This window comes from Lissotriton vulgaris, chromosome 9 (genome assembly GCF_964263255.1).
Source record: "Lissotriton vulgaris chromosome 9, aLisVul1.2, whole genome shotgun sequence".
Lineage (NCBI taxonomy): Eukaryota > Metazoa > Chordata > Amphibia > Caudata > Salamandridae > Lissotriton > Lissotriton vulgaris.
Window position 1 is genome coordinate 564,254,062 of NC_141697.1, and position 15,049 is coordinate 564,269,110.

Genomic DNA, 15,049 nt, shown 5'->3' on the forward strand with positions numbered 1-15,049 from the left:
TACCTCGTGAGCGCGCACGCCCAGCCCGGTGCCGTGCACGTCCCCTGCCACAGACACACACATGCACACGCAGGCAGGAAGGGCCACACACACACACAGACACACGCGCGCACCCCCCCACCCCCTCCCGCCGCACACACGCAAGAGCGCACCTACACACACGCACGCACACATACAGAGACACTCCCCCCCCCGCCGCATACACAGAAGCGCCCCCGGCCGCCGCATACATACAGAGACACCTCCCCCGCCGCAGCTCTCCCCCCCACCTGACAACACTCACCGGGCTCTGCTGGCGGGGGCTACACGAGAGCTCCCGCTCCTCGGGGCTCTTTCCGCAGCACTTCTCTTTGCTCCCGGTGTGACTCTTCGGCTCTGCAGCTCTTCTCCGGGGCCGCGGGACAAAAGCTACTCCTCTGCGCAGGCGGCTCCGGGGCTCTCCGCAGCTCACGGGAGCCCCGGGCCGCGGGAAGACTTTTCCTCTCCTTTCTCGGGTGCTCGAGGAGGCGGGACTTCCGGCCGGGCCGCGATGCAATTGGCTGGCCGGCCGGGCGGCTGGTTGCTTTCGCTACCTTCTAACATCTGGGCAACTTGAGAACGGAGGCAACCATACGGCGTGCACTCCTGCTGCTTTACCGTGAAGTGCTTCCGTCTGTGACTCCGGCAAGCCGACATTACTGAATGTGCTTTTCGGTAAGCTTTCACACTCAAGCAACGTGTTTTCTGTGCAGAATCAACTTTTAAATCGGAAGATAAAGCTACGTATTTGCACAACTTATTTGCGCACGCTTATTGGCCACATGCTGTGCATGGTATCAGCGGTGCCTGAGCAAGATGGTGGCCGAGCAGGAGGGCGGGGGGAAACAGTGGGCTATTCGCCCCCTTTCCCGTCCGCACTGCCTGTTCTCTTGCTGCCACCTTCATTCCCTACAAATGCAGTGTGTGTCTCGGTTCGACAGGCGCTGAGGCCCAAAGCCCTTAGGAGCCGAAGGAGTTCATCCGGGAATGTTTATTGTTTGTGGCCTCCCAGGTGCTGCCTAGCATGAATCCGGAGCATGTGATACTCCTCTCCTGTATGTAGTTCTCGGACTTACGAACAGCTGTGTTTTTGGGCCTGTTTCGTGCGACTTGCGGAGTGGGGGAGGTGGGGTGGTGTCAGGGCTCTTATTAGCTCCCCGCGGCAGCTGTCAGAGGGCATGGGCGGTCTCTTGGAACAGTAAGTTTACATAAAGTTGTTGAGGGGATGAGGGGGGCTTACCACAGCCGCAGGAAACTCGGTCTGGCATCTGTGTTGTGGGCAGGGCAGCCTAGTACACAAGATGTCAGTCCTCCTTGGATAGATTGGGTTTTCAGATGGACTGTTCGCCCAGTTTGCATTGCTTTCTTTACAATTCTTCCGGTATAGAATGCACCTTGAGGCCAATGTAACCTATTGCCAGTGAATTCTGGACCTTAACCTGTTTATTTTTCAATGGTGAGAAGAGGCCACTCGAACCGTGTTGAGCAAGAAGGATTAATTACGACAGAGTGCAGAGAGTAAATCTGACTAGTTTTGAGGATGTATGCATGCATGCACTCCCCTTTAAGAAAGATGTTGTGACTCTCCTTCATTTTAAGGGAACTTGGAGTGACGTCAGCACGAGTGTGTAGAGCCTAGTCCAGTGAGCTCAGAACCGAAGCTGTGTCGTCCGATCTGCCCTTCCAAAAGAGGCGCACCTTCTGTGAGAGGCCCTGGGAGGGTTTGGGTCCAGGACTGCTGCTCCTACCACCCCCTTTTGTCACCACCCCCTTTTGTACCGCTCCTACCTAGGTAGCTGATCTTCCACACTATGTCAGCAGTCCCCAGCCCGCATACTTCACTGCCTGCATAATCACCTGTTTCCTCTACATCATGGCAGTGATTTGTGTATTTTTGTGCAAAGAGACCTGCATTGTGCGGTGGGAGTTCTCTTGAACCTAATCTCACTTGCTCTTTAGCATTGCTTGTTTAGAATACATTTACTTTACTACCAATTCTTAATTTGTTCTCCTCACACACCCCCACACACCCCCACACACTCACACACACACACACACACTTACTCTCCTATCACACATATAACACACTCCTTTCACTTATACATACAGCACACACACACTCCGATCACTTACACAAAAACTCACAGTCCCCACACACACACACACACACGCATACACTCCTATCATTTAGACATACAGCATTCACACAAAATAACGCACCGATTATGTTTTGGGAAACTGAAGGCAGTGCATTAAGCATCAAGTGTGGCTTGGAAAAAAAGATGGCTGCTTGTCGTTTGGAGGTACTAGGCCTTGTGGGCGAGAAACTTTAGTAACACCAATATAGACTTTGCTAAAAATTTAATGCAACCCATTGTCATATACAATGCCAATAACTCAAACTTTAATGCTGCGAGACCTATTGCATTGCAAATGCTTGTTTACATGGTATTTGCATCACTGAGCAATGTCTCACCTTGTATTTGTTAACGTCTAAATATGCTAACGCCAAAAGGGAAGTATGCACTTGGACTTGTCCAGAGCCTCTGACCTAGTCAATAGATCAAAACTATGGTCCATAATGATTTCTATGGGTAGCAACATCTCCATTTCCCATTTCTTGAGACAGTTTCATTCAAATACTACTTCATGCTTTACATATGATTCTTGCAGGGAATGCTCTAACACTTTTAAAATTCATAGGAGATTGAGGTATGACTATGTTTCTGCCCAGTTCTTAATTTGAGCCGGTGGTTGCTGGCAGGGGCCACTGGCATTCATTTTTGGGGGCCGACATTTATATTTTTCCATCAGACATTTCTTGAGAACAAGATAGGGGGAAAATACACAAACAGGAAAAAAAGAGGAAGAGAAAGATGGAAAACTGTCACTTAGGGCAAAGTAGGAACCTGCAATAGTGAGATAAAGGGACAGGGTGTTTCTGGAAATGGATTAAAGAGGTCTGTTTTGGATTCAAGACTACACAGCCTTGGTATTCTGGCCGCAACATTTCATGGTGTCATAAGCGGGCTTCTGAGCGGCGCTTTGGGTACTGGTACTCATTATTTTACAAATTAAGTACTGTCCTTGCCTCTTTTTTTTACTTTGTATATAAATACATGTGATTTTTTATAAGGTCTATGGGGCAGGACATGCAACTTTTAAAAATTCAACCAATTCCTGCTATTCACAACCCAGGACACCATCACAAGGCCCACCAGGAATGTCTTGTGGAGGACGATGGAGGGGAAGACATAAACTGCACATTACTGTCCAATTTCTCCTTTGTTTCATCCTGCCGGCTACTGAGAAAGAAAGAAAACCCTAAAGAGACATCTAAAGACAGACAGGCCACCATGAGAGACAGTGACAAAGAGAAACCAAGCAATGCGTTACAGTAAAAACATGTCCTAACATTTCTTGTTGCTTACTTGGACAACTCTTTCACCTCAAAGCACTGAGAATGAGGGAGACAAGAGAGATGGAAACGTTGGAGGATAAGAGTGAAAGAAACACGATGGAAGGGATGAGGAAGGAGCATTTTCATGTGAGTGGTCTTCTCCTGAGAACTGATGTCTGACTGCACATTGCAAAGGTGCTTTGTGGGTAGCGGGCCTTAAGCATGTGACTGACAGCGTTGGAGGGAAGAAAAACATGAAACCATGACACATAGAGGGAAAACGGAAGAGGTTGGGTTGACAGTTCACAGTGAGAGGAATCAACAATGACAGGAACTTGGAAATAGGGTGATATATACAGGATCTGCTGACCCGAGAGAGGGGAGGAGGGTGGGCAGACTGTCTGCCCACTCCACACTCTCTACTGTCAGACCTCGTCAGAGCCTCCTGACAATATTCAGTTTTAGCTGTGAGCTCAAAGTTGATGATGGAGATGGATGGAGGGAAAACCGAACCCTGGGAGAACAGAGATCATGTAGTTTAGCGATAGCAGGTCTTTTAATCATGGCTTCAGGGGGCAGGAAAGAAAAGGGCTCGGCAGCAAGAGTATTGTTTAAAATTGAAAATATCAAGTTCAGGAATCTGCCTTCTTGGTGTACCTACGTCCTGTCAGAAGATCTACCCCCGTGCCTTTGCAAATCAGATATGACTAGGATTACCATTGCCAAGGACATATCTTGTGGCTACTTCTCTGTCTGCTGCAGCACAGTTCAGACCTTACAATGTCTGAAAATCACTCATTTGTTCACATTGCAATTACCCCGTATGTACAGACTTTTAAAAATGTTATTTCTAGTTATCCCTGCCACTCCTACTAGCAACCAGATAGATGTATGCGAGAACTTTGTGATGCCTCTGATTCGCCCCATACAGCTATTCTTCTGAAATGCCCCCCTATGACATCCACAAAAATTCAACGTACTTAAGCCGTAAAAACAGGATTTCTGTGTGCACTGTTAACAAATATTGTCACTATTTAATACCCTGCTTTTACCAGTGTTCATGGATGTGCTGTAAGTTTAGCTATCATGTCTGTCTTCTTCAGGTTCTGTGCTTCATGTGAATTTCTACAATTAACATCTTTCTAAATGTGGGCTGTATTTGAAGTTGGGGTACTGCCCAAACGGCTCAAAGCCAAGACAAGCATTTGCAATGCAATAGGTCTCGCATTAGGAAACTTTGAGCTATTGGTATTGTAAATGACACATTTTTTATTTATGTGTTCGTTTTGAAAATAGCGAAATTAATAGCTTTGTAATTTACAATGCCAATAGTTTTAACTTTCGCAAATGTGACACCTATAGAATTTGTAATGCAATATGTTGTATTTACGTGACTTGGATGTATTGATATTACAAAGCAATGGCTTTTAAAAAATAATTAATACTTAAATAAAAGTTATTGTAATTTATAATGGCAATAGCTTAAACGTTTGTAAGTAACTTTTGTGAAGATTATGTTCAGTGTATTTTATTGTGACGAAAATCCAAGAACAGAAGTGAAATATTAACATCTTTTTGTGACATTTGGAATAAAGCTTGAAACATTGAGAGAACATATTTGAACCAGTTGTTGTTGAATGTTTGCACAGATTGATGCTGTGGTGGTGACAAGTGATACTGTGGTGAGGCCGATAGAGTGAGTGAGGGTGATAGAGTGAGTGAGGGCGAGTGAGGGCGATAGATAGATAGTGGGGACACGGCCAGTCAGAGGATGAAGTGTGAAGGGGATGTGAGGAAAAGGGGGACACGTCAGGGGAGGGGAGAGGCGGGGGGATAGAGGGATGAGGTGCATAAGTTTAATAGAGGCTAGAGGACAACGTAGAAACTGTAAAACGCAGAAGGGAGAGGGGGCAGAAATATGAAGGAAAGTAGCAAAGGGGAATGGAAAAATAGGAATGACCAGCAGGATAGAGGAGGGATGGTGAAGAGGCAAAAATGGATGAGACAGCCTGAAAGGAGAAGGAAACCAGACTGACCTAGAAAGGGCCAGATTAAAAAAAAATGTCCAACAGCGTTCCATATTCTACAGATCCCTTCAGCATTTTAAGCCCCAGTTTAGCATCATATGAAGACTGCAACACATTTCACAGATATACCCGTTTCCAGAAGAAACCTGACCACTAGGGGTGAGTTCTCTGTACCATGCATGCTGCAGATCAGGGCTAAACACCCAGCGCATGTGTACAAATTGACGGTTACATACTATCAACATATTTATTCTTGTATTTTATTCATGACTATCAAAAAACACCCTGTCGCCTCGAACGGTAGCAGGGGTTCTGTGCACTAAAACTCCAGCAGTTGTACGAAAAAGCGTTACATTTGACCACAAATTAAAGTGCAATAAAATTATAATCAAAAGATTAGAAGCAAAATGCAATACAAAAGCCCTAAAAATAAAAATGTTTGACAAATAGTTGTTACCGGTTAACAAAATTTGAGATGTTCTAGGCCGGAGATTAACAGAATAGGAGAAATACACTGCTAGAAGCCTAGGTCTGGGGATTTCTAATTTAGGCAGCGTCTGACTGCGAGCCAACCTAGACGGATCCTTTGGACAGGTGGTTTTGGGGATAAACAAGCAAGTGGTTTCTGTGGGTAAGCACATTTATGTTATCCATGTACATTTAAATTGGGAAAGGAAGTGCAAAGGCAATGGCGAACAATAATTAAACAAGCATTTACAATGCAATAGGTTTCGCAGCATTAAAGTTTGATGGATAAGAAGCAAGCAAATGAAATAGACAAGAACGCCACTGAATGCTAATCAATGAGCGGACCTAAAGCCCAATCTAAATTTTGGTATTGTCCACAATATGTCCTGACAACAGACCGCTACAAGCTGGATCTTAACACACATACATACCTCTGTTACAAACCAAATTTAAACGTGTTTGTGTAACAAGATGGTGTACTAACCAACCAGCTGGACCAGTAATGCAAATTGCTAATTTACTAAGGAAGGATAGCAAGACGGGCATATAAAGACATGGATTTAAGATTAATTGCTGACTTAGCGGAGGTTAAAGGAGTAAAAAAAACGAAATCATTATTATTAGATATCAGTTCATGAACCTGATATTTTCGATCAGCTCAGGTAAGCTGCGAGGAGTAGCATTAAGTGTCACAATGAGATCCAAAAGGAAGTCGAAGCAAGAGTTTTGTTTAGCCTCTCTACCTTACTGAGCTTCTTCTACTCTCTTCCTTACTGAGCCACTGCTGCTCTCTGCCGTACCAAAATTCGGCTACTGTCTACATTAGCGAGTCTCTGCTACTCTCTACCTTACTGATCCTCTGCTACTCTCTACCATACCAAGCCTCTGCTACTCTCCACCTTTCTGAGCCTCTGCTGCTCCCTACCTTACTGAGCCTCTGCTACTCTCTAATTTAGCAAGCCTCTGCTAATCTCGACCTTAGTGACCCTCTGTTACTCTCTATCTTACTGAGTCTCTGCTACTCTCTACCTTACCGAGCCTCTTCCAAATAAACAGTGGTGTCATGGAATTTGAAAAGCCTACAGTTGTTTAGAACGTGGTGAAATGTAACTGTCATATGAACAAAACTCACCACATGCAAAATGGCACTGATTACATGTGTTCTGATTGTGTACTAATAAGCTGAACATGGATCAAAAATACACCAGTCACACTGTGCACGAAACTACAATTCCCAGAATGCCAAGAGCATTTGGCCACAAAAAAAACAGAGGTAGCTGATTTATTCACTCTTGATAAGGGATCAAACATTAACTAAAACCATTGAGTTGTGAAATATCCCCATGCATGGTCACGTTCATTCACTGGTAGGCGAGCTAGTACCACTAAACGTTACAGCACAATATTTCTTATAGCAGGTATGAAGGGAATTCTGCTGTTCAGACCAGGCATTGCGGCAGCTACACAGTTTATAAAATGAAGGTGCGGGGCCCCTGCACCAGGTGATCTTGGGAAGCAAGGGGAGGGTCTGTCTTAGAGAGGAGCGTGATCTCACGTTGTATTTTTAGCAGTCTTTTGCTTTTATTCTTCGCCGCTTCTCCCGCCCTGTCTTCTCCCTATCTGGCCGGTGCTTGCAGGAGGCTGCTGTAGCCCGAGGGGACTCTCCTCACGCATACCTCTGTTGACACAGTTCCTGCGCAGTGCGCGAGCTGAAACGCCACATGCTTAGGGACTGCTGGGCTCGCGCTGAACCTCGGGAGACCCCAGGACTGCCGCTTCTCACCTTCATTCTTCAATGGAAAACCGCTGAAAACTATGGGTTCCCCCGAAAAGCAGGTACAGCTATCCCCAAAAATACCTTCATAAATAGTTTCCTTCTTTGTTATCTTTAAAACTCGTCTTGCGAAGGGGTTTCCTGGTGCAGAGAATTTTTTTTAGCAAGTCCTTTCCACTGTGGTTTCCTACAAGACAAAATCCTAACAAGTCAGGTCCCGGGCCGCGTTGTGATTGGCTGACGTCACGGGGGTGTCCCGGGCCGGCAGCCAATCACAGCGCGGCCCGGGAATGACGTCACGGGGGTGTCCCGGGCCGGCAGCCAATCGCAGCGCGGCCCAGGACAAAGGGGCGGGGCTTAAAAAAAGCACCAGAAACGCCCCCGAATCGCGTTTTCAAGAGAAAGCGCGATTGACAGCCTCTGTCTCCCAATGGCTAGCCTCCATTTATGGAGCTAGCCAATGAGAGGCAGAGGCTGTGCCGACATCCATACTGAAGACAAAAGTTTTCAAACTGGTCGAAACCTAAAAAGGCTGGTGCTGACCCCAAGGATCTTAGCAACTACAGACATGTATCCAATCTTCCTTTCCTAGCAAAATTACTAGAAAAATGTGTTCTCCGTCAACTCACCCACCACATGTACATCAACAACCTCCTCGACCCACACCAATCAGGCTTCAGGAAAGGATGCAGCACAGAGACTGCCTTCCAAAATGTCATAGATGATATGCACAAATCACTGGACAAGAACCGCTGCTGTCTACTCATACTCCTGGACCTTTCGGCGGCCTTTGACACGGTCGACCACAAACTGCTCATAAATATTCTCACAGATAGGGTAGGTGCCAATGGGGTGGTTGCACAGTGGTTCACCTCCTTCCTACAAAACCGATCTCAAAGAATAAAAATAGGAAACTTCACGTCCGACCTACACCCTATAACTAGAGGTGTCCCCCAGGGGTCAGTGCTATCACCGCACTATTCAACATCTACATGGAGCCACTCACCATCATCCTCAAACAAGCCAACATTCCCTTCCATCTCCATGCCGACGACACCCAGATATACCTAGAAACCTCCGCCCTAGCAGACATGCAAAGACTAAACATCACCCTAAGAGAAGTACAAGAGCAGCTGTCCCGCAACCATCTGAAATTAAATCAAAACAAAACGGAAATTCTTCTCCTAGCCAGCAAGGAAAAGAACCCGCAAATCACGGAATGGTTAAAGGCTATTGATGCTCTAGACTGCACCCTCATCCCAGCAAACTCAGTGAAGTCATTGGGTATCACTCTGGACCCTAACTTGGATATGATTAAACACATCAAGAGCACTGCAAAAGGTGCCTTCTTCAACCTAAAGCTATTAAGTAAAATTAAACCCTTCATCCTACCAACGGACCTCAAACAAGCCACGCAGTCACTTGTCCTATCCAGATTAGACTACGGGATCGCCACCCTCACAGGCACGGCCAAACTACACCTGGCTCCACTTAGAACAACACTAAATGCAGCAGCCAGAATGGTGTAGGAGTGAAGAAATATCAACACATCACTCCCGCGCTAACTAAACTCAAGTGGCTCCCAGTAGAAATGCGAGCTAATTTCAGAACCGCCTGCCTCACACACAAAGCTCTACACACTGGCAAACCCACCTATCTAGCTGCCAAACTCAAGAAAGCGGGACAGACAAGAAACCTAACTCTGTGCTTCTCATCCCTCCGAAAACCTGCAAACAAAAGACTCTATCTAGGTCCTTCACCGGAAATGCACCCAAAATCTGGAATGCCATTCCCATACATATTAGGACGAACTCTTCCTACAGAGCCTTCAAGAGCCAGCTCAAAACGCTCTTCCTCAATCAAATCCTCACAAAGTAAAAACGGATCCTCTTTAACTCCCGACCACAAGACAAAAGACCCAGAAACTACGTCAAAGCGGATTAACGAACCTCCTTAGACCTTGGACTCACTATTTACCTGGGCACTCTTGGTGTAACAATCCGTTTACAACAATGTAATCGGTTTATAACAATGTTGTAAAGCGCTCCGATACCTCCGGGTCTGGCTAGAGCTATAGAAAACTACAAAAATAAAAAATAAAAATATGTGTGTATGCCGGGTCTGGTGGCTCAGTGGACGAAGGCGTACGCTGCAGGGACCTGTGTTCAACCTCATGGTCACAGTTTTTTTGTTGCTCTGGCCCCGTCCCCCACCCCCAATGACCCCGCCCCCACCAGTGCAGCCCTCGGCCACAAACCACACTGTAAATTTATCCCAGAGAGAAAGTTTGTGAGTACTCATGATCTACATGATCTTTGGTCTGAGATGGAGGCACAGAGCTTGATGCAAAATTAGATGGCTTGGTGTTCAAGAAGACTAATCTTAGTGTATTTGTGGTGATGAGATTGAAAGCCGTCCATGAGATTGAGGGTTTTTTCTTGAGCGCTTGAATTTCTCTGTGTCACACAGTATAATTAATTACCCATGTCAGATACGCTATTGCTTAGTAGTAGATAGGGTTAGTGTTGAAGCCTTGCGATAGCCTCATGGCCTCATGTAGAGGCTTTCTGTCAATGAGTTTATGGTCTCTGGATTATAGCAGTTTGATTTCTGGCCTCAGATGAAGCAACTGTACTGCTGCTGTGCCGCAGCCAGGATATGAAAGGGAATAAAATGTGGATTCACCAATCCAGAGTGACCATGCTCGAGATCTGTATGTAGTTTTTCCTGGTGCTAACCAGTTCCGGTGAGATCTTGGAATGAGAAGGAATCAGTATCAACTCTGAATTAAAGTCAAGCACTAAAAGGTTTTGCCTCGTGTTGCAGAAAAAATTACTGAACCACGGGCCATCAAACTGGGATTCTTACACCATCGGAGCAACACTGTCACGTATATGAATGCCTAATTACAGTAATCAGCAGCTGAAAGTGGCTAACTTCTGCAAAGTGTCAGGCTTGCTGCTGCACACCATGTCCTGCAATTTTCACAGCTTTTAATCCCTTTGAGCTACACATAAACGCGTTCGTTAAAATCTGCAATTTATGCAGCAGGTGATGGATTATTTGTTTAGTGCAGGAAATGTGTATTTATGTCCAAAGCACCGCCGCTGCCAACAGTGTTTTTCCAGTGGCTCTGCCTGTGCTCCACGGTCAAACTAGCATCTTTCCATTCTCCCGCATTTTCCAATTATGAGCGGGTTGGAAGGAAGGTACAATTTATCGCTGCAAATAAAATCAGACTTACACGGGTTTTTAATTTAACAGGTGTGATACATTATACCTATTCTGGGCTTCCGATGAATAACGAGCTGATTTTAATGTTTGCTGCACCAAAATCTGCAAGCCATGTTAAAACCTGTATGCTTTCCTCTTTTGAATTCCAGACGGTGTACCTTGCCGAAATCTAACAATACGTGTGGTTTTTATCGCACCCGGTAATTACCAGGTGCAGTAAACGCAATTCAACTTGCAAGTCCGAACCCTGCACAAACATGGATTTGAGATGGGGTTGGAAAACCCGACCCAATATTTAACACTGCACACACATTTGGCCCTGGGTGTTTTTGCACGTACATTCACCACTTTTTACCACCGCCTGCACTTTGCTGAAAATCTTTTTTTTTTGTAAGTAGGTTTATTTATTTATTTATTTATTTTTTAGGTGTGCATTGCATTATTTACCACGTGCTCTCACGGCCTGCATAGTACTTAAAATGTTCCTATTACCCAACCTAAAAGAGTTAGGTTTTATTTATCATGAAAGTATAGAAATTTGCGTTGGCGATCCCAGAAGTTAAACCATTAACCTATAGATTCTTGCAACAGGTATATCCCACTGACGCATCTGGCCGCCTTCAATACATGATAGAAAAGAAGCAGCGTGCTGAATAGGACCTCGAAGCGCTGGCTCAGTGTTGAGAAACGCCCACGTAGAGCGCTCCAGGCCATACACTTACATGTCCCACCTGTGTCAACAATCCCACCGCACCCATGGGGAGATGCAGGACACGCACATTAAAGCATCCTTAGACAGAGCACCCCGCCCCCACACTTTACAAATGCAAGGTCACAGGGGGCGCTTCCGCCTGGAAACGCTTCTCTTGTATCCGTCTGAAAAAGTATGAACAGCCCCAGCACAGACCTGCATATGGAGCTCAGGAAGAGGGTTTTTTATACCCCGAGGCGCTGCCAATGAAACCTAAAAGGGTCAAGTTCAAGAACGGGGCAAGTGTTTACATTATGATAATTCCCTCCACAACACCGAAATGTTGGCATATAGGAGAAACGGATGCAGGGGGTGTATACAGTGGCTTCCCGGGATCACACCTGTAAGGCACCTCATGCAATGACATGTATGACGATTGGGATTCTGTCGAGCACGTATGGCACCGAGATACTGAAAGAGTACCACAATGTAAGGCGCAAAAAGCAAGGACATGTATAAACACTGAGTTGTTGCTAAGAATGTAGGACAGGTCCCGGGCCGCGCTGTGATTGGCTGACGTCACGGGGGTGTCCCGGCCGGCAGCCAATCACAGCGCGGCCCGGGAATGACGTCACGGGGGTGTCCCGGGCCGGCAGCCAATCGCAGCGCGGCCCGGGACAAAGGGGCGGGGCTTAAAAAAAGCACCAGAAACGCCCCCGAATCGCGTTTTCAAGAGAAAGCGCGATTGACAGCCTCTGTCTCCCAATGGCTAGCCTCCATTTATGGAGCTAACCAATGAGAGGCAGAGGCGGGGCCGACGTCCCTACTGAAAACAAAAGTTTTCAAACTGGGAGGGGCTGTGCCCCTCGCCAGGTTCGAAACCTAAAAAGAGTGTTGAGATTAAATCTGTGGAGAGCAACAGGGTGAAAAACGGTTTCTGAGGCTAGAGGAGGGACACAAAAGGGCCAACAAAAAGTGCATTGGCATTCTTCCAGCTAAGAAATAACTGCAGCTGAGACAGCATAAAGTTATTTGTGAAAAGAAAAGGCGCAATACTTGCAGTGTTCTGCAGTTCCCAAGTTCAGATCCCGCCAAGGGGGACGCAGGCCTCCATCCTTCCAGGGTCGGTGAATTGAATACCATTGTAGTGAGTAAAAGTAGCACCTGTCTTAAACAGCGCATCGAAACGACCGAAGTGTGTAACAAAGCACTATCTAACAAAACAAGGGTGGGATTGTTTTTACTACAGAAAAATGTGCAAGTGAAGAGGCAGGAATGTGAGAGTAGAAGCATGGGAAGAGGGGTGAGAGAACAGAGGCAGCAGTAAAACAGGTTGCAGCAAAAAAGAACTAGCCATGTCTTCATCTTCTTGTTCTGCATGAAATTAAAACTACAATCTCGGGGCGTGGCCAAGATGGCGTCGGAGTAGGACGCTTTCTCGAGCCTCTCCGACGCCGAACCTGCATAGCGGCTTACAGCGGGGTCCCAAGGCATCCTGCCAGTGCCAATCGGTCGGCGGGGGCTGCCGATTACTGGCAGAGTGCTCCGGTGCCATTGCCTGAGAGAATTGTGGCCTGCGAGAGCCGGTAGAGAGGAGCCGAGCTGCAGCCTGTGAGGCGGCGGCCTCGTGTGATCTAGAGGCCGGAGGGGGCGGAGCGGACCCGGGCCCTGGCGAGACACCGGCGCTGGTGGCATCGCGCTGTGCTGGCGGAGCGGGGAGCTGGACTCGCCAGCGGAGGAACAGACAACGGAGGAGGCTGGGCGGAGGACTCGGCGGACCGCGCCGGTGGCTGGCCGCCGCCGGTAATCAGCAGGGAGGAGCCGTGCAAAGACTTGGGTGGCGGCCTCCTGGGATCCGGAGCAGGCCCGAGCGCAGCAGCGCCTGCCCAGCGGGGGAGAGCAGGAGAAACCCGCCTCGCCAGGGGCAGTAGATCGGCGTGCCTGGCCTACGGAGGAGAAGGGACGAGGCTGCACTGTGACGGGGCCGCATATCTGCGAAGGAGCTAGCGCCACGTTGGTGCCTGCGTGAGCCGGGCCTGGAGAGGGAGAGCAGCTGGAGGGCCGGCGAGTGGCTTTGCACACGCCCGCGGAACGCAAGGTGGGACATAAAGCCTAGCGGACAGGCCATGGTGGTGGCGGTGCTTTAGGAGCCATCGGGGAAAGTTGGCTCTGCTGATCAATACTGTGGAGGGGCCTGGCATCGCACTTGAGGTGGGCCTACCCGGCGGCGACTTCACCAGCGCGGTCGCACCCTTAGGCTGTACATTGGTGCCCAAGGGGGACGGAGAGTTCGCAGCTTGAAGGCACGGATTTTCAGGTGCAGAGCGCCGAGGCTGCCGCCCACCTGGGTGGTGGGCCCCTCTTACGACTGGGCACGTGGCGCCAATTTGGAGGAGCCTTGACTTTGGCGGACCGGACCGGATTGTCCCTGGTCTTGGCCGTTGGCGGGGACACGTGCTGTGTTGGGGTCACGCAAGCCCTGTGCCTGGGTGCCGGCTTTGAGGTGAGAGCCTTCCCGCCCGCTAGCTGCCCCTGGGGTTGGACAGAACCTTGGACACTCGAGGCACCGGCGAGTCGTGGTGGCCCTGGGGAGGGCGAGGCCGCATTACCGACGGAGCGTGCCTGAATGAACTCTGGGGAAGGCGAACAGCGCCATTGACAGGTCGTCCCGACGCGGTGGGTCGCCGTCCTGAGACTTATCCTCCCGGCTGCGGCTACCTAGAGCTTAGTTGAAGGAGTGTGGAAGCAGCTCACGGCCATGTCCAATTCGCAACGCAGAGGGGGGAAAACGGGGAAGGAGGGAGTCCCCAAGCCATCGCAGCAACTGGCGTCGCCGGGGGCCAGCGGTTCCTCAAAACAATCAGATGATGAGGCGCCGGCGACTAAAGCCTTCATGAAGGAGCTCTTCGCAACTATTAAGGAGGACATTACCGAACTCCGTACACAGTTGGCCTCGGACCTCAGAGAGGTGCGGAGGGACGTGGATGGGATTGGCGAAAGGGTGGCGACGCTGGAGGACCATGACCTTAGCATGGCGAATGATGTGCACCAGCTCCAACAGGACATCATACGTCTCACGGAGCAGAATCTGGATTTGCAGACCCACGCAGAAGACTTGGAGAACCGCTCCAGGAGAAATAACATTCGTATTAAGGCGGTGCCATGGGACGGTGAAGCGGGGGACCTGCGTGGGTACGTCCAAGCCTTGTTTCTCCAGATCCTAGAGGATGAAGAGGTGCGTGACATCCAGATGGACAGAGTGCATAGAGTGGGGCTGCCCAGGAGGAGCGGGGGGCCGCCGCCAGATATCCTCGTTTGCGTGCATGACTTTCAGGTGAAGGAAAAGATATTGAGAAAAGCTAGAACCTCTGCCTCGTTGCAATTTAGGGGCCATCGCCCCCAGCTTTACCAGGACCTGGCGGCGACAACCTTGCAGA